The following is a 23,421-nucleotide window of genomic DNA, read 5'->3' as shown; positions in this document are numbered from 1 at the left end:
CCATATTCAACATAGAAGACTAAAGCGCAGTGCCAAGCTGAGATCCCCAGCTTGTCTTCCAGCCTGACACCTGATGTCTTTCCTTGCAAAGAATTCACCTGGTGAAATAGCAGACCAAGAGCTTAGTGATGTTGCAGAACGGACTGTCTTCTCAAACCCAGACTATGGCCAAAATTTATCTATTCAGCTATATGGGACACCTCTCAGACCTGACTAAATCACTAGCTCTCCACACTTCTGTGCTACTCCCAAAGCATTCACCCTTTCAACTCAAATCCCCACAGACCCTCCTTCACTTCACTCTATAATTTTGCTACTTAGTCTAAAATGTCGGTCTCATCATCGCTGAAATACTAATACACAGCAGCTTCTCATTGTCTCAGTGACAAGAATTGAACTTAAGTCCAGCAGAACGGACACACCCAGTAGGCCTTGGCGCCTCTCACATTCTTGTTCATCAGCTGTGCCTCCTCTCACTCCCACTGAGGACCTCCCCACAGGCTGTGCCCTCTGCTTGGAAGTTGATGTCCTCCATTGCATCTCAACTTCCTCTCATTTAATTTCTCCTCAGCTTTGAGATCTCATCACAAAACCTCTTTAAAGAGGAAACTTTACCTGTCATCTAACCATAGTTTCCTCTTTAAATATCTGTTATTTTTCTCCTAGCAATAAATAGTGGTGGCAATTATATATGTGTGTGAATATTTGATTACTATTTGTCTGTATGTTCTGTGTCACCAAATATACATGAGATGCTTTGAAAGCTGGATTAGCTCTGCTCTGCTCATTGGGTGTTTCAATACACTACCCACAATCTCCTTGGATGCTGAGTGGTTAGAATTGGGTGCTCTCCCCGAGTATAGAACTTAGCACAATATACAGGCTAATATAGATGTTTGTGGAGATTGTGTGTGTGTGTGTGTGTGTGTGTGTGTAAAAGTGTTTACATATACATGCTCCATATACATCTATATGTATAATGGATTTAATAAGTGAAAAAGGAATGTATTTCAAAATAAGAGTAGGTGAGATCACTTTATTTCTTTCACTGTTTTATGCTTTCCATCTCTTAAAAGTTAGAAACAATAAAAGTAACAGTTTTGAAAGGTGCATTATTTTCAGTTTAGAAAGGCTTGGAACAACTGGACTCTACTGAGATCAGCCAGTCCACCTTCCCTCTCCATGACCTTCTCAAAGATAGATGACAGTAGCCTATCCAAAAGTAAAGCTTTCCCAGAAAAACTAACAAGCAGCCAAAAAGGGCCCCGGGAGCTTACTTTTCCCAGTATGATGAACCTGTTAGCCCAGACCTCGCCTAGAAACAAGCAACTGTCAGCCATCATCAAGCAAGACCTCAGAATCTATATCCTATGAACACATCTCCATCAACATCATTAACAAAGTAAAGAAAAAGGCAGGGTTGGAGTGATGGCTCAGTGGAGAAGCACACACAGTGCTTTTGCAAAGCAACTTAGCTCAGTTCCTAGCAGCCACATCTGGTGACTTATAGCCACTTATAACCCCAGTGCCAGGAAGATCTGACATATCTGGCCTTCAGCCACTTGTGTACATAATTTTAATCAAGAATTTTTTTTAATGAAATAAGTTGGGCAGTGGTGGAGCACACCTTTAATCTTAGTGCTCAGGAGGCAGAGGCAGGCAGATCTCTGAGTTTGAGGCCAGCCTGGTCTACAGAGTGAGATCCAGGACCACCAAGACAGAGAAACCCTATCTTGAAAAACAACAAAAAGGATGGGGGGGTAGATAATAGGACTCTTCTAGACTTTCAGCAATAGAGCTTCACTCTTTAACACAGAGACTTACATATAGTCCAAGTGTCCATGGCATGCCCAGCCATAAACAAGAACATTCACCACCTGCAAGATGTAAGGACCATTATGGAAGAAGTAGTGGAAAGAATGTGAGAACTGGAAGACAAGGAGAGCTGCTATAAAATGTTGTCTTCTGAACATGATCTGACCATTGGACTAGTGACCTCAGAGATCATGGTCCTTGAGAAGGGTTTAAGTAAGATATTCATAAACTATGAATGCTGAGATAATCTCTAAATGCTGGCCCGCCAACATGATGGAAACCATCCCTCGCAGAGGAAAGTTATTGGTTGCTAGGGGAGGGGGTGTCACTTTCTTCAGTGGTGTAACCACTTATAAGTTATCCATACTCCAGTAAATAACCTCCCACCTACGAAATACAAGCAGCCCTACTTAAACTCAGTGGGTCATATTTACATGCACACATAAAGATGTATGCACATGCATGCATGCACACACACACACACACACACACACACACACAAAGACTTATAGGAGGAGGAATGAAACTGGATAGGAAGAGAGGTTCCCACAGGAGAGTGAGGGATGATGAGAGAAGAAAATCTGGAGTAAAAACTACTAAAATTAGTATATACATACATATATATACATATATATAACATTATAATATATCATATATAAAGTATATTATATAATGTATATCATAATATATAATTATTATATATAATATAACACAATTATTTTATGTATAATATGTACTATATATCATAATATTAAATATATTTATTATAATATATAAGATTATATAATATATATTCTATAAAGTATGTAACAGTATAATATGTAATATATTTTATATTATTTTTTATATATAGTATATGTGAAAATATATAGTATATAATATATATCATTATTTATAATATATAACATGTATATACCAAATAATAAATACTTTTAAAAGCCTCAACACAGGATACAGCATCTAAAGATTATCTCAATATTAATAGTTTAAATACTGTCTTTCTTATACCTTTCCCAAGGAGTGTGATTATTTTCACCACATGTTCTTTCATGTGTATGTTCAAATAATGGGTTCTCTCTTCAGTGGAGCTTCTGGCCCCTAACAGTTTGTTGCTCATTTGACCACAATGCAGTCCTGCTATAAAAGGCATCTACCTTACTCAGTAAGTGCTTTTACTGTGAACAAATATTCTGCATAATGTTTTGATTTGGTTTTTAATTAGCACACAAGTGTATGTCTTTATGAGTTGTAGTGTGTTGCGATTTGCAAATGTATATTCTGAATAATAACTGAACCAGGCATTTAGCATATTTTAAGTGCTGGTTAATATAGTATTTAATCATGTGTGTTAGGGGAGAAACGATCCCATGAGGATGCTTACATAGTTTCCTCATGTGGATACAAAGACTTGGGGAATTTTTTTTAATTTGTACTTTGTTGTTGTTGTTTTGTTTGGTTGGTTTTTTTGTAGTTCTTATTATTAGACATAGTATGAGTTACTAAAACTGTTTCCAAAATCCCCATGAGTTACATGACTTCTGCTGGAAAACACTAATTGATTCAAGCAAATTCCTCCTTTCTTCGAGCATCATGTAGGAGTAAATATCATTTTATTTGCTTTAATTGCCATGGGTTTGTTTAATTGGATAAATTAAAGCCTCATCATTTGGGGCTGATATCTCAAAACCATCTCTCCTAAGTATCTGCAGTCTCCTTTGTCAGACAGAATGAGGCTCATACTGGGCAGGAGACGGAGCTGGGGGAGTGGATGACCCGGAGGGCTTTGTGCTCTATTTGTTTGGTGGGAACAGCAGTATGAGCTGTGTTAGCTAGTTTCAGAGGCTGCACCCTAGGCTCCCTCTGGAAACATGGCTACATATGAAGACTTTTCTTTGTAGCCATTTTGGATTCTCTCCTGCTCAGACAGCACAGCACTGAAGAGTAAATAGTACCCGAAGGTGAGAGTGATATAGAGACCCAGGCTCAGAGTGTTAGGGAAAATTATTAGGAAAGTATATGGAATATATTTCATTTATTTTGTAATATAGTATATAAATATATGTGTAATAATATATAATTCCCTGGTACACAGCAGGCAGTCAATTAAGTTCTAGTGCCCTTCTCCCACTGACAGAGAACTACAGTTGAGTAATATTTGAGAAAAGCGTTTTATGGAGTTTAAATGAAGATTCAGACACATTCTTGAGGATTATTTTATCAAGAAATGCTTGTGCTAAACACATAGAGGCTATGGGCAGTTAGAAAAGGTAAAACAAGTGACATTATATGACTGATATTATTCATAATTGTAGGAATCTGGATACTAGGGGTAGCACATGGTGAATAACAGCTCATGACAAGCATGCTACTTGCTCACAGGCATCTCAAGGAGAGAGGATGACCCAGTGTGCTCAAGATTAGCTTTTTCTCAGGCTGGAGAGATGGCTCAGCAGTTAAGAGCACTGACTGCTCTTCCAAAGGTCCTGAGTACAAATCCTAGCAACCACACGGTGGCTCACAGCCATCTGTAATGTGATCTAATGTTCTCTTCTGGTGTGTCTGAAGACAGCTACGTTGTACTTAGGTATAATAATAAATAAATCTTTTTTTTAAAAAAAAAGATAGCTTTTCTCCTACAGCCATATTACTGGCTGCCACTGAGCTTTGAAAGGACTTTCCCTGCTGAATAAAATATAACAAAATCTGAGCGAAATTTTAATGATTATCCATAAACTAATTACTGAAGTTATTCAATGAACAAATACAAAGCTGTCTTCCCACATTGAAAATGTTAGATTCCATTCTAAGTGATTTTTTCAAATACTGTGGGTATTGTATATGTGTGTTTGCATATTCTGTGGGTGCATGTTCACATGTGTACACACGTGTATGGAGGCTAGAGGTTGATGTGCCATTTCTACTTCAATCTCTTCCCACCTTCATTTTTGAGTCAGGGTCTCTCACTAAACCAACTGAACACATCTGACTCTAGCCTGCTAGAACCTGGGTTTTAGGCATGCACCACTGAGCCCACATGCACACATGCACACACACGTGCGCGAGCGCACACACACACACACACACACACACACACTCATGAATGCAGATTCCCAAGCCAAAAGAAGCCACTGGATCACCCAGAGATGCAGTTACACATGGTGGTGGATGCTAAGAACCACACTCAGGTCCTCTGCAAGAATAGGAAGTGTTCTTAACCACTAAACTATCTCATCAGCCCCCAAAGCAGCCTGGGGGTGGTGGTTGGGGGTTGATGATGTTTGATTGGTTGACTGATTGATTAATTGATTGGTATTGGTAGTTCTAAGCATTAAACCTAGGGCATTTGTATGCAAAACAGGCACTCTTATCATTGAGCTCAGCCCCAACCCTCAGGTTCAGCTTTTATATGGGTGCTGGGGATCCAAGCTCAGCCCCTCATGTTTATGTGGCAGGTACTTTAGTGAGTCATCTCTTCAACCCCACATTGATTAAGTTGCTGTGACTCGTGGTGTTTCTCAGTGCTAGGTCTGATTTTTCATATGTAATTGATGTTTAGATTACACAGACTCTGATTCCATATCAGGAACAGAGCTCAGGGAGCTGCAACAGGTGATGTTCTTACACAGCACGTTTCTGGCCTCAGACTGCTCCCTGACTACACTGTTTAGGGGAAGGGGACATGACTTTCAAGGGGACAGCCCATTTGTGGATCATTCTGTACTCACACTTCTTTGTTCAACCTGCCAGTGAGGAATGCGGATCTCTCCACTCCGAGAGTGTGACTGCCTCTGATAAAGATGGATTTCAAAGCCCACTGGTGAACTCCTTCCACCTTCAGGAAGCTCTCCTCGGTGGCAAGCCCTGTGTAAATGAGCACTGACCAAATCTCCTCAAAACAGTGTCTGTAATGGTCACGACACGCTCAGTTTTCAGTGAGAGGAAAAGCAATTTTTGAACAGCTAACTACCTTTCAAATGTAGTGATGGCGTATAAACACTTCCCTGAACCTTTTTTTTTTTTAAAGATGAGTTGAAATTTATTTCAGCTTCTGGGCTGAGCCTGACTTCCTTTGGCTCTACCCCTTTTCTTTGGCTAGCTAACACCTAACCCTCACATTAAGCTCTGAGATCACCTTTTTAAAGGGAGCCTTACTATCCCCTCCCCACCCTCTCATCCCCACATACATACATACCCTTTGGGAACCCACGCCCCTGCCTACTTACCTATTTCTCCCATCAAACCTCTGCACCCTGAGGCTTAGAATAACTCTCTGTGCCTTTGATCTTGAGAACAAACATCAAGATAAAGTGATTCCCATGAGAAGCGGCTGCACAGATGATACGGAGGACTGAGGAAGCCTCGGATGCCTGCACTTTTCTCTCCAGATATCATATCCAGTGATGACCTGGCAAATGTTCCCTCTCTGTGCCTAAGAGTCACTATTTGGCATTTAGCTATAGAAAATTCACTAGCAGCTGTATGTTTCAGTTTTATCTCCTTATTGTATGTGTGCCTTTGCAGTCACATTCAATGCATTCAACCCCATCTGCCAATGCAGCAACATTTCCTATCCATGTGCACAGCCACCAGACCTTCAAGGTATTCCTTTCACCAAGATGAGACTGAGAGCTAAGGTCAGAGCCAGTGAGAGGAAAGGACTGAGATGGGAAGAGAAGTGGGAATTGAGGCTTCTTTGTTTCCTTAGTTCTCCAAAACCCCATGCAGACTCTCTCCTTTGTGATCTCTTCTGTGTGATAAGTCCCTGATAATAGCTCATTAGCCTTTTGCATTGTGTCTGCAATCACAACAGCAACTGTCTTATTGGACAGATGCCATCCAAGTGACTAAGGTGCATGAAAGGCTGACTATGAGTTCTAGACACTGTGAACACCAACTCTTGTATGAGTCTTAATGAATTCAAAGTGTTTCTTTTCTTCTAAAGTCACATACCCATTGTTCCCTGCCTAGACTAAAGCAATATGATGATCTCCACAAATATTTTCTACTTTTTTGTTTTCCAAATCCACTCTGAGAGACTACCTTCTATAACTCCTCTTAAAACTCCTAGCCTAGAGTTTCATTGTGGGTGAGAAGGTATGCTTCCATCCATAAAACCATCCTCCATATTTCTTCTTTGCTTTAACTGAGCAGCTCTCCCTACTTCCCCACCACTCAAGACTTGAATGATACAGCTCCATCCATCTACTTTCTATGAGGTGCTATTTCAGCTGGTAACACATACATATATTTATCAAGATCAACTTGGCTCAACCAACTTCAGCCACACTTTATTTGCAGACAAATGTGCAAATTGTACAGTGGTGACTACAGGACAGTTAGAACTTTTACAAGAAACTGCAGCAGGGTCTACAGATCTTTGGCCTCCATGAAGAGCAATGATAGGCTTGCTTCCTATGTACATGAATGCTGCCCTGAAGTAGCCTATCCTATCTGGCCTGTTCAACTGTGATGGCTGGACAAATCCACCTCTCACAAAACCTTCTGTAAGCCGGGCAGTGGTGGCACAGGCCCTTAATCCCAGCACTTGGGAGGCAGAGGCAGGCAGATTTCTGAGCTTAAGGCCAGCCTGGTCTACAGAGTGAGTTCCAGGACAGCCAGGGCTACACAGAGAAACCCTGTCTCAAACAACAAACAAAACAACAACAACAACAACAAAAACCTCATGTACTTTTTCACATTTCTGAATTTGTTTTTTCCATTTTTACTTAGTATAAAGAATAATGGCTGTCATTATAAATTTTTGTACACATATATCACTGAACTTTGTTCATATCCTCCATTGTTCTCCCTTGTTCCTCTTTCCTGATCCCAATAACCCACTTCCTTCCATAAGGGTTTCAAAGCAGAAATTGCATTGTCATCTAGCAGCTGTAATCTCTGCTAATAGCTCAGTGTCCGACCCAAGTGCAAAATGGCAGAAGCTGCTCCATGAGCTGTACAAACAGACTGGGATGTAGCTCCATGGTTAGGGAAGCTGACTACCAAAAGCATTCTCAGTAGTCCAGTATGGACTACCAACTGCCATCATTGCAATAGGATGAAGTTCATGAGTTTACCTGTCCCTGTAAAGCTCTCTAAAGGCTCATATCCTGCTGATGAACAGTATTTTCCAACCAAGAAATAATACAGAATGACCTACCTAGGTGGCCAGCTTTCACTAACAAATCTCCCTGGAGTCAGGTTTCATATGAAACTTGTTGGGTGGTGGTGGTGGTTGTTGTTGTTATTTGGTTTGGTTCTTTTCTTTGATTTGTTTTGAGTTTTTTGTCCTGAATATATGCATCTTGCTACTTATATACACTGAGCTAGGTTTTTACATTCTCCCTGCTTTGGTTTGATTTTACATTCTGTCTTAGGATTTCTATTGCTGTAAAGAGACATCATGACCACAGCAATTCTTACAAAGAAAAACATTTAATTGGGACGAGCTTACAGTTCAGAGATTTAATTCATTACTGTCATGGCAGGAAGCATGGTGGCACATAAACAAACATGCTAGAAAAGGAGTCGAGAGTTCTACGTCTTGATCTACAGGCAGCAGGAAGAGACAGTGAGCCACTAACCCTGGCTTGAGCTTCTGAAACCTCAAAGCCCAACCTCCAGTGTCACGTTTCCTCCAACAAGGCCATACCTACTCCAACAAGGACACATCTCCAATGATATCACTCCCTATGAGTGTATGGGGGCCATTTTCATTCAGACCACCACAGCCTCAGAGATGGGGCATGAGATAACAGGTTGTAATAAGTCCCTTGAGACTGAATTGCCAATCTCTTGCTATCCTATTTTTATTGTCACATTAACCAGTATCAGCTCTACAAAATCATAATCATAAACCTGACTTGTCACTGACTGGACGACTTCCCTAATAATCTGGAATGCCAGATGAAGGCAGTTAGTCCGTCTCCAGCTAGGATGCCTCATTATATTCAGCTATTCCCCTCTCTAGAGACATGGTATTAAATATCAATGTTCAGGTATAAAAAACATACCATCTTTTATTTTTCTGTGACATAGCATACCAACCATGCTGACATTCATACAAGAAGAGTATGATATAAATGATATGGATACATAGATATTTAACTCTTTCTAAAGTCATACCATCTATCTGGTAAACTGAAAGTCTGTTTGTCTCATCTCTAAAGCTTTAAGGCTTCATCCACCTTTGGTTTTTATTTCAGAAACTTAACCTCCCAGTAATTTTTCAGAAATAAGGAGTCATATTCACAATTTCATGAATATGACAACACTGTCTCACTAAAACACCCCAAGCACACAGTTAACAGTTCAGTTGAACTTCCTATTGACAACAAGAAGAAGGATTTCTGCATCATAAACCAATACGTATTTTGCAAAGATTTTCCTATGGCTTCGGCCAGTGCATCCACAGCAAGCCAGGGCAAGGGAGGCACAGCCAGCTCAGACAAACCAAATGCCAGCTTAGAGCTGTACAATAAATGATGGGTATTGTTTTTTAGCTGAAAGAATCCATTCTGTCTGTATTAAAATTTCATAACTCTTAAGAAAGAAATGGCTCTCCCATCATGATCTGGAATATTCCTCTACTTCTCCACACTGAGAGCCTGATTTATGCCATTCAGTTTTTGCATTTTCACACAGTGACTGAGGTATGTTGATGGATGCTTGGGTAAGAAAAGGGACACAGTAGAGATTGCTCTATATAAAACACCCTGAAAATAAAGCCATTGAACTGGTAGCTCGTTTTTCTTGTTTTATATAATTACTGCTGTTTAAATAAAACCATACATTGACTCATAGCTGGAATTTTGTGTACCATGGAGACTCAAGAGTCAAGGAAAAGACAATCTACACTTGTTAAGTACCTGCAGCAGATATACAGTTAGATGTGCTGCCATGCAACTGTTGACACCTAAAGGGAGCCCACACTACTGGCACTGCCTTCTGCTGCAGAATGCCCCACCAACCAGGTAGTGAACAGCATTTATCAACTGTGTATCAGCCTGCACCAGCTGCTGCTGTATCATCCTTGATATCCTCCTGAGGTTGATGACCCTGATTGGCTGTGAGTCAGTCATCCTGATGACTAAATCGGGCATGACCCAGTTTAATGTCAGTCTCGGTGGCCAGGGGACTTCACTAATACCCACACAAACTCAGATAGCATGGTACAGAACAAGCCCCTGTTCACTGGAGGAAGGATGGAACAAGAATCAACAGTTTGCGCTAGATCAAAGCTAGTGAAACTTCATACAAAACAGATACTAGCAACTGTTACCCCAGGCCTACCTGTGAACATAGCTTCTGGAACTTCCCCAGGGCTATGGAAAGGCATATAGTCCCTGTCTATCAGAGTTCTTTTGCAGCTACTATCACCCAACTGGCTGTCAAAGTCTTGCTCCTTGAATCTACCTCAACAATAAGCACCCTTCATGACTATGTGGCATGCTTCTTTCAAGTTCTCTGCTGACCTCAGTTGCCAGTGGCTCCTGAGCATGACACAGCTTGGCAACATGGATGCCACAAGGATAACACATGAGTCAGTAGCTGGTCCAGCCACAGTTACTCTGCCCAGAGACAAGCAGAACCCTGTGGTTCCTACCTACCAGACAAATGCTGTAGATGAGGAACCTACATCAGCCTAGGAAAAGGCTGAGGGGACAAATCTTTCTAGGTAGTGCTCTAAGGTTCATAATTTACAGCACAATGATAATGTATTCAGGAAAGACTTGTGCTCAGTCATGTGGATTACAGATAAAGATCACCTAAGCCGTATAGAGCAGGAAACAATGACAATATAACAACCATGGATTCATGGTACAACAACCTTGGGTGACATCTAGTGTTAAAATAGTAACCATGAGATAGAAAAAAAATTTTTTTAATCTGCTTAAAATTAACAGACAGGTAATCTCCCCGAATCCCTATAGAAATAAATGTCTCATCTTTAAATGCCTAGACTGTGTCATATACCAACAGGGACTCAGAAGCTCTGGAAACCATGACCTCCCCAGCAGTGAACACAGGTGCCAGAACCTGAGGGATAATGATCAATATGACTGGACTGTCAGATGAAGAATTTAAAACATCTGTTTCAAAGGAACTCAATGAGCTTGAAAAATAACAGTAAAAAACATTTCAATATTCTGACAGGAAAGCTTAAAGAGATAGAAGTAATAAATGCCAATTCTAAAGCAAAGATATCAGAAAATTGGACATAGTACTACCAGAAGATCCAGCAATACCTCTTCTGGGCATATACCCAGAAGATGTTCCAACTGGTAATAAGGACACATGCTCCAGTATGTTCATAGCAGCCTTATTTATAATAGCCAGAAGCTGGAAAGAACCCAGATGTCCCTCAACAGAGGAATGGATACAGAAAACCTGGTACATTTACACAATGCAGTGCTACTCAGCTATTAAAAACAATGAATTTATGAAATTCTTGGGCAAATGGATATATCTGGAGGATATCATCCTGAGTGAGGTAACCCAATCCCAAAAGAAGTCACTTGATATGCACTCACTGATAAGTAGATATTAGCCCAGAAACTTAGAATACCCAGGATACAATTTGCAAAACACAAGAAAATCAAGAAGAAGGAAGACCAACGTGTGGATACTTCATTCCTCCTTAGAATAGGGAACAAAATACCTATGGAAGGAGTTACAGAGACAAAGTTTGGAACTAAGATAAAAGGATGGACCATCCAGAGACTACCCCACCCGGGGATCCATCCCATAATCAGCCACCAAACCCAGACACTATTGAATACACCAGCAAGATTTTGCTGAAGGAACCCTGATATAGCTGTCTTGTGTGAGACTATGCCAGTGCCTGGCAAATATAGAAAGTGGATGCTCACAGTCAGCTATTGGATGGAACACAGGGCTCCCAATGGAGAAGCTAGAGAAAGTACCCAAGGAGCTGAAGGGATCTGCAACCCTATAGGTGGAACAACAATATGAACTTACTACTACCCCCAGAGCTCGTGTCTCTAGCTGCATATGTAGCAAAAGATGGCCTAGTCAGCCATCATTGGGAAGAGAGGCCCCTTGGTCTTGCAAACTTTATATGCCCCAGTACAGGGGAATGCCAGAGCCAAGAAGTGGGAGTGGGTGGGTAGGGGAGCAGGGCGGGGGGGGGGGNACAGNGAACTTTCGGGATAGCATTTAAAATGTAAATAAAAAATATCTTTAAATAAATAAATAAATAAATAAATAAATAAATAAATAAAGCAAAGATATGCTCAACAAACTTAAAAATAGCAGAGGTTGCATCATAGACCAAGGGGGAAGGAATTAGTGAGGTGAAAGTGGAGCTATTTGAAAACCCAGCTGCAGAAGAAAGGTAAGAGTGGTAGAGATAATTATCACGGGAAAGAAGAGGCCTCATCCGAGCTATCAAGAAACATTGAAAAGGTAAACATTCAGTTATTTGGGATGTGGAAGAAGTAGAGAATGCCAAGGAGGATACAGTTACTTAAAGAAATAATTCCCAATCTAAAAGGGATACAGACAGTTCTGGTAAGCTTTCTGTCTCACCATGACCAAAACCAACACAGGGAGAAAAGGCTCACTTAACTTACATGTTACAGTTCTTCATTAAGGGGAGCCAAAGGAGGAGCCCGGAGATAGGGGTAACGTGGAGACAGGGAGTGAAGCAGAGACTCGAACACTACTTCTGGGCTTGCTTTCCATGCTTTGCCCAGCCTGATGTCTTATAAAGCCCAGGCCCACATACCTAAAAGATAGCACCGCCCATAGTGCGCTGAGCCTTCCCACATCAATCATCAGTCAAGGCAATTCCAATACAGGCAATTCCTCAATCAGGTTCCTCCTTCTCAGGACTGTGAGGTTGGCAGCTGACCAGGACAGGAGGTGTAGGAAGGTCAAGGATGATTGAGCATATTTTAATACAATAAAGCTACTGCCAAAAATATCTTCATTCTCAATGTTAAAAAAAAAAGATATTACCAATGTTTCAACTGAAAAGAAACAACACAGAGAGAAGTCACAGTTACCTGACAAAGGGCCTTTCATCAGAACCTTAATGGCTAAGAGAGAACAAAGTGAGCTTTTCATAGTATTAAAGGGAAAAGAAAATGTGAACCAAAAATATTGTTCCTATTCATATGTGAAGGAGAGAGAAAGGTATTCACAGATATTCAGCAGCTGGGGGATTTTCTCTCCACCAGCCAGCTCTACAGGAAATGTTAAAGGAAGCTCTCCAAACTGAAAATGTTGTGAATGTGTAAGTAGCATGAAAGAGCTCAGAACTCACTGCTCAGACTCGGTGTCCGAATTCTGAGGGTCTATCTTTGTAAACATGGTGCATCAACTGTTCATATCATTAGTAGGATGACTAAAGGAAGAAAACGGCTAAAAACAATGACCACATAAATGTGTTGAGAGATGGGCAACATGGGGGAATGAAGAGGTGACTTCATTGGTGGTTAAGAGAGCTTGCTGCTCTTGCAAAGGATCCTCATCCAATTCCTAGCATGCAAGTCAAGGGGCTCCCCACCACCTGCAACCCCATCTCCAGGTGATCAGACACCTGCCTCTGGCCTCTACAGGCACTGCACACTTGCACATACTCACACAGAGATACATAGTTAAAAATAAAATAAAGGGTCAGGCGAGCTGGTATAACACCTTTAATCCCAGCACTCAGTAAATTTGAGGCCAGCCTAATCTACAAAGTGAGTCCAGAACACAAAGAAATCCAATCTCAAACAAACAAACAAACAAGTAGCAAAATGGAAGGATATTAAAGGGAAGGGTTGCGTATACATGAGGTTTGGATTCATTCACCTATACCAAAAAAGTAAAAATTTGGGGGGGGCTGGAGATGTGGCTCAGCAATTATGACCATGTACAGCTCTTGGAGAGGACCCAAGTTCAGTTCCAGGTAGCTGTATTAAGCACCTCACAACTGCCTATAACCCTAGCTCCAGGGCATCTGGCACCCTCTTCTGGCCTCCAATGGCAGCTACACTCAGATGGACACACCCACACACAGACATGTCCACACAATATAAAAACAAACCTTTGGAAACTTGCAAGCATGAAGAGGAATGAGTGCTAGTGTAAACATCTTTAATAGTGTATTTTCAATTGTCTTTCTCTCCTTTGGTTTCTAGCATTACCATCACCTTGAGGCACCATCATTTCAAATGACCTTGTTATTGTCAAAATGTTTTGATAAATGTTGTGCCAATAACAAACCAGAAAACCGTAGCCAACAAAGTAAGACAATGTGTGTGCTCACTGGAGTAGTAAACAGCCCACCAGGGATGAGAATATCTGAAGAGACACTTGTGTCCCTCACTTTGGCTCTGTCTGGCTTGCTTTCTTATACTATTGAAACAACACACCCCTCCAATTTGGAATTTCCCTGGGGATCTCATGTTGGGTCAAGATAAAGCCTAAACCCTGGGACGACTAGAGGAGAATCTTCAGAAAGAGACTCACAGCTTATTGAACTGAATCATAGGAGAAGCAGCGATGGGCCAATGGTGGGCAGAACCACTTAGATACACACATTAAACACCAACCTCACATCAGGCCCCCAAAGGTGAATTCTTTGTCCCCTTTCCAAAGCAGTCACATTGCACAAACCTCCTTTACTGCTTTTCACTATTAAATTGGCAGTTTTAACCCACTTGTTAAGGATGAGTGATCACTCCTGGCTTGTTGGGGGCACAGCCTGACTCCAAGTCCAGAAACAGAGTCACGGTGAGTGTCTGCTAAGAAGTGACATCTAATGGATGGAGTAATCTGATTCATGGACATCTACATAGACCTCCATTCTGTAACACTTTGCTTTTAATGTATACACCAAATATTTGTTTAAATCTATGTACTTTTAAGTATTCCCTAATATTTAATACTACTGTACACAGTAATTTTTCATTTTTATTTTCTAATTGTCTTTGCTAGGTTATAGAATGGCACTGGCTTTTGAAATATTAAAAAGAAATGAACTCTTGCAAAAACATTACATTTAATTATGTATTGTCTTTGCTCGTGTCAAAATACTAAGTTCCCTTATGGTGTATTTTTTATTCTAGGAGTTAGGAAAATTATGTATGATTTTTCTCCAAGTCTGACTCCTGCTCACTGCATTTTCCTGACTTCCTTTAGTTTTAGTGCCTCTAAGACTGTAACCTTGCAGTCAGTGACATAGAGTCTGTTACTCAATGATCTAATTTCTAACAGACATTAATGGAAGCTGACACAAATCATGATTAAACTGAGACACTCCTTCTTCCCAATTCATCTTTATAGAAATGATATCATTCAAGACAAAAGAAAGCTCACTCCAAAGAAAAATGGGAGAGTGTTTAATAAAGAGTTCAGCACAAGTAGATGGGGCTAGGGTAAGCCACAAGAGATTATCAAGCTTCTTGGCATAAGTTAGAGGCAGCAGCTAAGGAGAATGGGCTATAGGAAATCATAGAAGCTTTTGGAAAGACCTGTCCAACAGGAGCTACACCTTAGACAGACATATATATCATAGGATCAAAAACAAAGAAATAAACGCTTTGTGTCTTCTCACGTTCCAAACTCTTGTTTCTTTCCATTAGCAAATGCAAAACCAAAGCTGACGGGGCCTCCTGGGTACAACCTACAGGGACAAATGGCCTAGAATGCAGAGCAGCATAATGGTGGGAAACAAATCTGGAGGTGGAGACTGGAAACACTCAGTGTGCTATGAATTTCAATGTATCCATTTAGCCCTTCCCGTGGGCTATCCATTTCTATGTATCCATCTTATCCCTTCCTTGCGCTATGAATTTCTATGTATCCATTTTAGCCCTCCGTTGACAACCAGATCTGAACAAGCTGAGTGAGCTTTCTCTGGTGAGTCCTTCCTTCAAGCTAAGAACCCACAGGGAGCTGGATAGATGGCAGTAAAGAGCTTATGCTGCTCTTCCAGGGGACCCAAATATGGTTCTGAGCACCCACACCAGGTGGTTCACCACCACCTATATCTCCAGTTCCAGGGATCTGACACCCTCTTATTGCTTTCATGAGCACTTGTGCTCATGTGCGTATACCCACACACAGACAAGACAAGTAAAAGTGAACATTTTTTTTAAAAGGAAAAAGAACAAACAGAAATGGCTGTGCTTGCTGGGGTGTTCACAGGGACTTTTCCTGTGTGACTCGGTTCTTAGTGTTTGTAGTAAGCCTGCTCTGAAGTGTAATCCTACATGACATTTACTCTTCCTTTAAAAGCAGCTTAATTTCAGTCTGTGAGGCTGTCAGTTATCTCTGGGTTCACCAAAGCAAAATGTCAGATAGTGATAGCCAAACTTCAGAACTTGATAATTCCATCCAGGTATTGGTATCAGGGAACTACGGCGTTACGGATCTTACAAATGCAGAATTCCCAGGATGCAGTGGGGGTTTAGACCATCACCCCAGTAACTGGTCTAGTATTACATTCAATGCATTCTAACGCTTAACACAGGCAATCCTTTCTGAGAGCCACAATTAGCAAAAGTCAATTTCTAGCCGCTGTCAATCAGGCTTTCTTAGTCATGGGTGCTAATCAACACTGGCTTTCCTTTAGGATGAAAGAAAAATAAGTTACCTCCAGTTGTAATTTGACATATTCCCATTTTAAATACTTTACTACTCCCATCAGCTTCAGTAAGGTTTGGGAGAAAAGAAAAACAACCAAGATTTGGCACGACAGAACTCAAATCCATGAAAATAAACAGACAAACAAAAACCCTGAATCAATTTACAAACTGTGTCCACCAAAGAGAAATTAACATTGAAGCCAAAACTAATAATTTATTTAAGAAATATTTATTGAGCATCTCCTAAGTCCAAGGAACAAATCCATATTGGGACTATGAAAGTAAATAAGTCCCTGCCCCAATGTTCTAATCAAATATATGAGAAATTTAGATGTTTTGATGAAAGAACAAAGACGATCGAACAAACAACAGAGAGCATAGCAAAGAACAGAACATAATGAAAAGTAAAACCAAGGCCAGAGAGGCCCCTAGATGTCAGGGTGTGTGTGGCATTTTGAAAGAAAATGGCTCCCATAGGCTCACAGGGAGTGGCACTGTTAGGAAGTGTGCTCTTATTAGAATAAGTGTGGCACTGTTGGAGGGAGTGTGTCATTGGGGTGGACTTTGAGGTTTCAAGCTTTGCCAGTGGCTCACAGTCTTCCTTTCTACTACTTGCAGATTCCAGGTATAGACTCCTCAGCTACCTGTCCAGCACCGTGTCTGCCTGCATGCCACCATGCTTCCCGCCATGACAAGAATGGACTAAACCTCTGACCAATAAGCCATCTCTAACTAAATGTTTTCCTTTGTGAGAGTTGCTGTGTCCTGGCCCACAGAATCAATTGACGGGACTCATGGGGACTTGCAAAGATCAGGAAGCCTGTTGGGTCTTCTTTACATAAGTTATGGCTAAATAGCTTGGTGTTCTTGTGGAAATCCCAACTATGAGAGCAGGGGCTGTCCCTGACACTTTTGCCAACTTGTGAGACCCTTTTCCTTCTACTGGGTTGCCTTGTCTGGCTTTGATGTGATGGTATGTGCTTGATCTGATTGTAGCTTCTTATGCCATATTTGATTGATGCCCCTGGGAGGCTTGATCTCCTCTGAGGGAGGGAGGAAGAGGGTGGATCTCAGGGAGAGGGAAGACGTGCAGTAGGGGCTGGGGATGCTGAGAAGGGAAAGAGGGGAAACTGTAGTCAGGATCTAATATGTGACAGAAGAATTTAGAAAATTTACAAAAAAAATTAGTTTGGGTAGAAAGACAAACCTATAGCCAGATATTTGGATATTCAAAAGTTAGTCTTCTAATCAGCCTAAAATGCTATATGCATACATATAAGCTTAGGTATATAACATCTGATCTAAAACATACTCTGTCTCAGCAGCACAAGATGATTTCAAGTTTAGATGGAGCAATCTCTACAAACTTTCTCAAGACTGTCTCTAACAGATTCCTGCAATGGTTCTTCAGAAAAATGCAATGCCATTTCTTATCTTGTATTCAAAGAGAACTTCAAGCTGTCAGTAAACTTGTAAGAAGAGGCAACATACACTCTTCATTTTGTCAGCTTGCAACATTTTTACCAATTTGCCATTGGTCTCATCCTCTGTGTGTTTTCTTTCCCTCTCCTTTCAAAGTGTGTAGATAGATAATATGTATACAATAATAGCTCTATGGTAGATAATATGTATACATGTAATAACTCTGTTATATATAATATGTATACATGTGATAGCTTCATGATAGATAATATGTATACATGCAATAGCTCTGTGATAGATATGTATACATGTAATAGTTCGATAATAGATAATATGTATACATGTAATAGTTCTATGACAGATAACATGTATACATATAATAGCTCTATGACAGATAACATGTATACATATAATAGCTCTATGCATTCATAACCTATGAATATGAATATTTTTCTAAATCATATGAGATAAAGTTGCATAAAACCAAAAAAATATTTAGAATAAAATAAAAGAGTTGCTATGTCCATGGTGTCTCTTCACAGCAATAAAACCCTAAGACAGGGGGGAGAAGAAATCTCTCCAGATATTTAAGCTAAAGCATAAAGAATCCATGGCCTGACCAGCAAAGTTGTTTGAAATGTTTTTCTCCAAAGGAAGCAACTAAGGGACAAAACATTCCAGACAGTGTGCTAGGTGTGGTTCAAAGAGGCTGGGAAAATCTACTTTTAGGTCTGTGTGAAAAACAGCAGAGAAATTCAGTTTTGATTGTGATAAGACATGCTTAAATGGAGCGATGACCAGATATAGTTTTAAGATTGATATATTTCATTTTACGTGTATGTGTGTTTGCCTGTGTGTATATGTATGCTCACCACATGTGTACAGTGCTTGTGGAGGTAGGAGAGCACATAGGATTCCCTGGAACCGGAGTTATGAATGGTGTGAGCTTCTTTGTGCATGCTGGAAAACAGACCCCAGTCCTCTGAAAGAGCCACAAGTGTTCTTAACTGCTGAGTCATCTCTCCCGTCCCTAGATTTATTTTGAGAAACATACATAAATCATAAGAGCTCCTAGGCAGAAAAGAAAGCTGCCAGCCAAGTGGATATTGAAATAGCCATACAGGTAATGTTTCCTTGTCTAGATTCATGAGGGGAATTATATTGGAAATATAGTAGGGATAATAGTAATACGTTTGGTGTCTAGACTAGATGCATAAATAGAAATGAAGGAGAGGCTGATTCCTAGCTGCCAACTTAAGTAGCTGGATGGATGGTCTGGAGAAGGCCCAGTATGAGGGCTGGACATATGGCTCAGTGGTTATAAGAGCAATTGATGCTCTTACAGAGGACTGAAGTCCAGTTCCCAGCATCATTGTTAGGTAGCTGAAAATAACCTCTAATTCAGTGTCCAGGGAACCTGACTCCCTCTTCAGGCTTCTAAGAGCACTGCACATACACAGTACATATACCAACACACACACACAGAGAGAGAGAGAGAGAGAGAGAGAGAGAGAGAGAGAGAGAGAGAGAGAGAGAGAGAGAGAGAGAAATAAAAATAAACTTAGAAAAAGATCCTATCCAGTGTGGTAGAAAAAGACCAACTTTTTATTTAAGCAGCATGCTACCTGAGATGCTTGTGAGATAGTCCAGTAAAGACAATAATAATTATGCAAGTCACTATTTGAATATGATGCTTAGTAGCATATCTATGGTGGACTTTAATACTATTCCAAATGTAGGATTTGAGAAGATTCTATTTGCTCTATTTGTTGTGGGAATGTTGGAAATCTCTGGCCATGTATTCCAGGCTAGCCTCAAACTCACTGTCTTTCTGTCTTAGCCACCATAGTGCTAAGATTACGGGCATGTGAGCTACCATACCCAGCCAGGAACTAGAGTTCCAGTGACATCTCAGAAAACATATACAGACACACTATGGACCTAATTTAACTTTTTCTAAACACTACCCAATAATCCTAATTTCACTTTTTTTTTTAAATCCATGTGTATGGAAATGAACTATGACTTCCATGGTACACTAGATTCATATTGTGTGTCATGTCTGAACCCTCATTCCACTCTTCCATTTGTCCGTTCATGTCCTCTGTAACATCCAGTTGCTGGTGGTGGTGGTGGTGGTGGTGCTGCTGCTGCTGCTGCTGCTGCTGCTGCTGCTGCTGCTGTTTGGGTTTTTTGAAACAGGGTTTCTCTGTATAGCCCTGGCTATCCCGGAGCTCACACTGTAGACCAGGCTGGCCTCAAACCTGAGATCTGCCTACCTTGCCTCCTGAGTGCTGGGATTAAAGTCATGTGTCACCACAACCCAGCACATTCTTGTTGTTTATACTGCTTCCCATGCATACAAATATCTAGTGTATTAGTTCCCAGTATAGCTTACTTTTTAGTGTTTTCCTGAATTACCTGACTGCTCATGGGGCCTCTCAAATCTTCATCACGCACAAACATTTGCTGCTATCTTATGTTGTTATGGGTAAACTTTAGAATTGTAATTAGCCTAAAATTTCCTTAAAACTGTGAGATTTTTATTTTGTTTTCACTTTATCTACTAATTTGCTAAATGCAGAAATTGAAATTCTGCATCTGTTACACAGAGGTGGGGATGGGTTCCACAGACAGGGAGAAGCCAGTGATGCCATGGTCTACGGTAGGTAATAGCAGAGAATATCTGCTCTCAGGATTCCTGTGATGTCCACACACTGCTCTTAGCTTGATCTGAAGGAAGCACAGAGATGCAAGAGTTAAGTTCCTGTGCCAAAGAACTCAGGGGCAGAACTGTGGCTTTATCACCTCCTAATATTGCTACCCTGGGGACCAGACCTTTAACACATACACCATTCGGGAGAAACATTTCCACAAATCATACCAAAAGCAAATGAATGTAAATAATTGAAACCTTAATTACATATGATAAATCACAATAATAGTTTGGTGAAAGTAAAAACAAAAACAACAACAACAAAAAAAAACCTACAAGTCCTTTTACCCTTGAGAGGTTGCTAAAAATCCAAAATAATGATAAACAAACTCAAAGCTAGCCAAGGCCAACAAATTCTAAAAGTTGAAAGGATACATATTGATTTTGTCTTTCTGTATGAGCCACACTTCACACTGAACAAATAGTTCTTCCAGGAACGTACTGTATGACTGAGTACGTTGCTTCTCCTCCCTGAGTCTTTTCATCCATCTGTGAATGAAGACCCATACTTCACAGTGATGCTAAGAGGATTACATTAGATGATATGCATAAAACTTCCAGCACAGAGGCTTATCTCCTCCACAAAGCCGCCATGCTTTCTAAGGGCCTCCACGTAATTAACCTGTCATGTACTTTCTTTGTGTTCAGCAGACCTTTCTCCCATTCCGTGATTCATTGTAAAACTTTTATCTATGGCGGGTCAACTGTATGTCAAGCACCTCGAGTTGCAATACAAAGAGTAAGACATCCTCTTGATCTCCAAGAACTTCTAATCTGGTGAGAGAGTTACTAAGAAGATAGCCAAGGAGTCAATACCCACAGATCTGCAGTCTGCTGTGGACTTGGGAGCTTGTCTGAGGGGCTTTTAATCATCCGTGTTCCTAAGCTACTAAAGAGGGAGTGGGAGGAAGTGGAGGGGCAGAAAGAAGAAAGGGAGGGGTGGAGAAAGATGGAATGGGAGGAAAAAGAGGAAGGAGAAGAAAAGAGGGAAATGGGAGGGTGAAGAGAAAAAAGGAAAAGAGAAAGAAGGAAGAGGAGGGAAAAGATCAGGAGGAAGGAGAGAGGTGAGGAGGAGGAAGAGGGGGGCAGAGACAGTAGAATATTACTAGGAAAATAATGCCAGAGATGCATTAACAGCAGCAAAATAACAAAATGAATGGATTTCCCATCCCTTGGATTCACAGGTAATGGTGTCTGGGGCCTGTCTCATACAGCCTGCCTGGCAACACACAGGCTTGTAAGCTATTCGAGGCACGTTCCCTGCTCAGGACAAATAGAGCAAGAATGAAGATTAATGAAGACAAATAGCATGAGCAGTGGCAGGCTCTAATTCAAGGTAAGCTGCCCCAGAGATGACAGCCGAGATTCACTCAGACCCCAAAACTATACCCAACAGCAATTCATTATACGCATGAAATGAGATGAGAATCAATGACCCCAGCATGTGCTCATCTTCTGGGACTCTCCTGCAAGCAGGTGGTGAGTCCGTTGCAAAAAATTTATTTGACTCTGGATAGAGAGGTTTCTGTTTTAAAGAAATAGGAAGAAATAAGGCTAGTGGTACTGAGCAAACCTGAGAAACCAGGATGGAAACTAGCTCTTGTTTGCCTATCAGATGTTATGACCAGTTCGGGACTAGTCTTTATTTATACATTTGCTTAGGAAAATAACAACACACACACGGAAGAAAGCAAAGCCAAGCAAGGCAATCTGGAATATAAGAACATGCAAAACTTTTTAAAAGGCAAAACCAGTTGTTCCTCGGATGACCAATCATTAAGGTATTTGAGTGACGTCTATAGCTGTGACTATTTAATTTTTTTAAGGTTCACAATTAAAAGAGTTATTATTTGTATATATGTGTATACCTACATATATATACTCATATGTATATGTGAGTGCAGGTGGAAGCCAGAAAAGGGAGTTAGATAATCTCTCTGGCCCTTATCTTTGCTTTTACTTAGGTGTGTATGTGGGTGTCTGTGTTGTGATATATGCATATAATCTCCTTGTGGTACCCATGGAGACCAGAAGAGGGAGCCATTGAGTCCCATGGAGCTGGAGTTACAGGAGTAGTGAACTGCTAGATATGGCTGCTAGGAATCACTCTCAAGTCCTTTGCAAGAACAGCAAACACTTTTAACTACTAAGCCATCTGTCTCTCCAACCCCATCACTCTTTTGATTTGTTCTTTTTTTTAATAAATTTTTTCCATAATTAATTTTTCGCTTTACAGCCCAATCATAGCCCACCTCCTCTCCTCCCAGTCCCACCCTTGAAAATCCCTCCCCCTTTTACTCCCTCTTCTTCTCCTCAGAGAAGGCGAGGCCCACCTTGGATACAACCCCACCGTAGGACATCTAGTCCCAGCAGGACTAAGCGTCTCCTCTCCCACGGAGGCTCACCCAGGCAGTCCAGGTAGAAGGAGAATCCAGTGGCAGGCAACAGAGTCAGAGTCAACCCCCCCCACACACACACACACACTCCAATTAGGGGACACATGTACACACCAAGCTGCACATCTGCTACAAATGTGGGGAGCATGCTCTTTGGTTGGTGGTTCAGTCTCTGTGAGCCCCTATCGGCCCAGGTTAGTTGACTCTGTAGGTTTTCTTGTGATGTCCTTGACCCCTCTGACTCACTCAGTTCTATCCCCCACTCTTCCACAAGACTCCCCCAAGATCCACCTGATATTTGGCTGTGGGTCTCTGCATCTGTTTCCCATCCACAGCTGGGTAAAGCCTCTTAGAAGGCAGTTAGCCAGGCTCCTGCCTACCAGCATAGCAGAGTATCACTGATAGTCAGGGGTTGGCTCTCTCCCATGGGATGGATCTCAAGTTAGGCCAGTTATTGATTGGCCATTGA

The sequence above is a fragment of the Mus caroli genome, chromosome 9 (genome assembly GCF_900094665.2).
Source record: "Mus caroli chromosome 9, CAROLI_EIJ_v1.1, whole genome shotgun sequence".
NCBI lineage: Eukaryota > Metazoa > Chordata > Mammalia > Rodentia > Muridae > Mus > Mus caroli.
The sequence above is the reverse complement of the archived record's forward strand: the minus strand, read 5'-3'. Positions refer to the sequence as shown.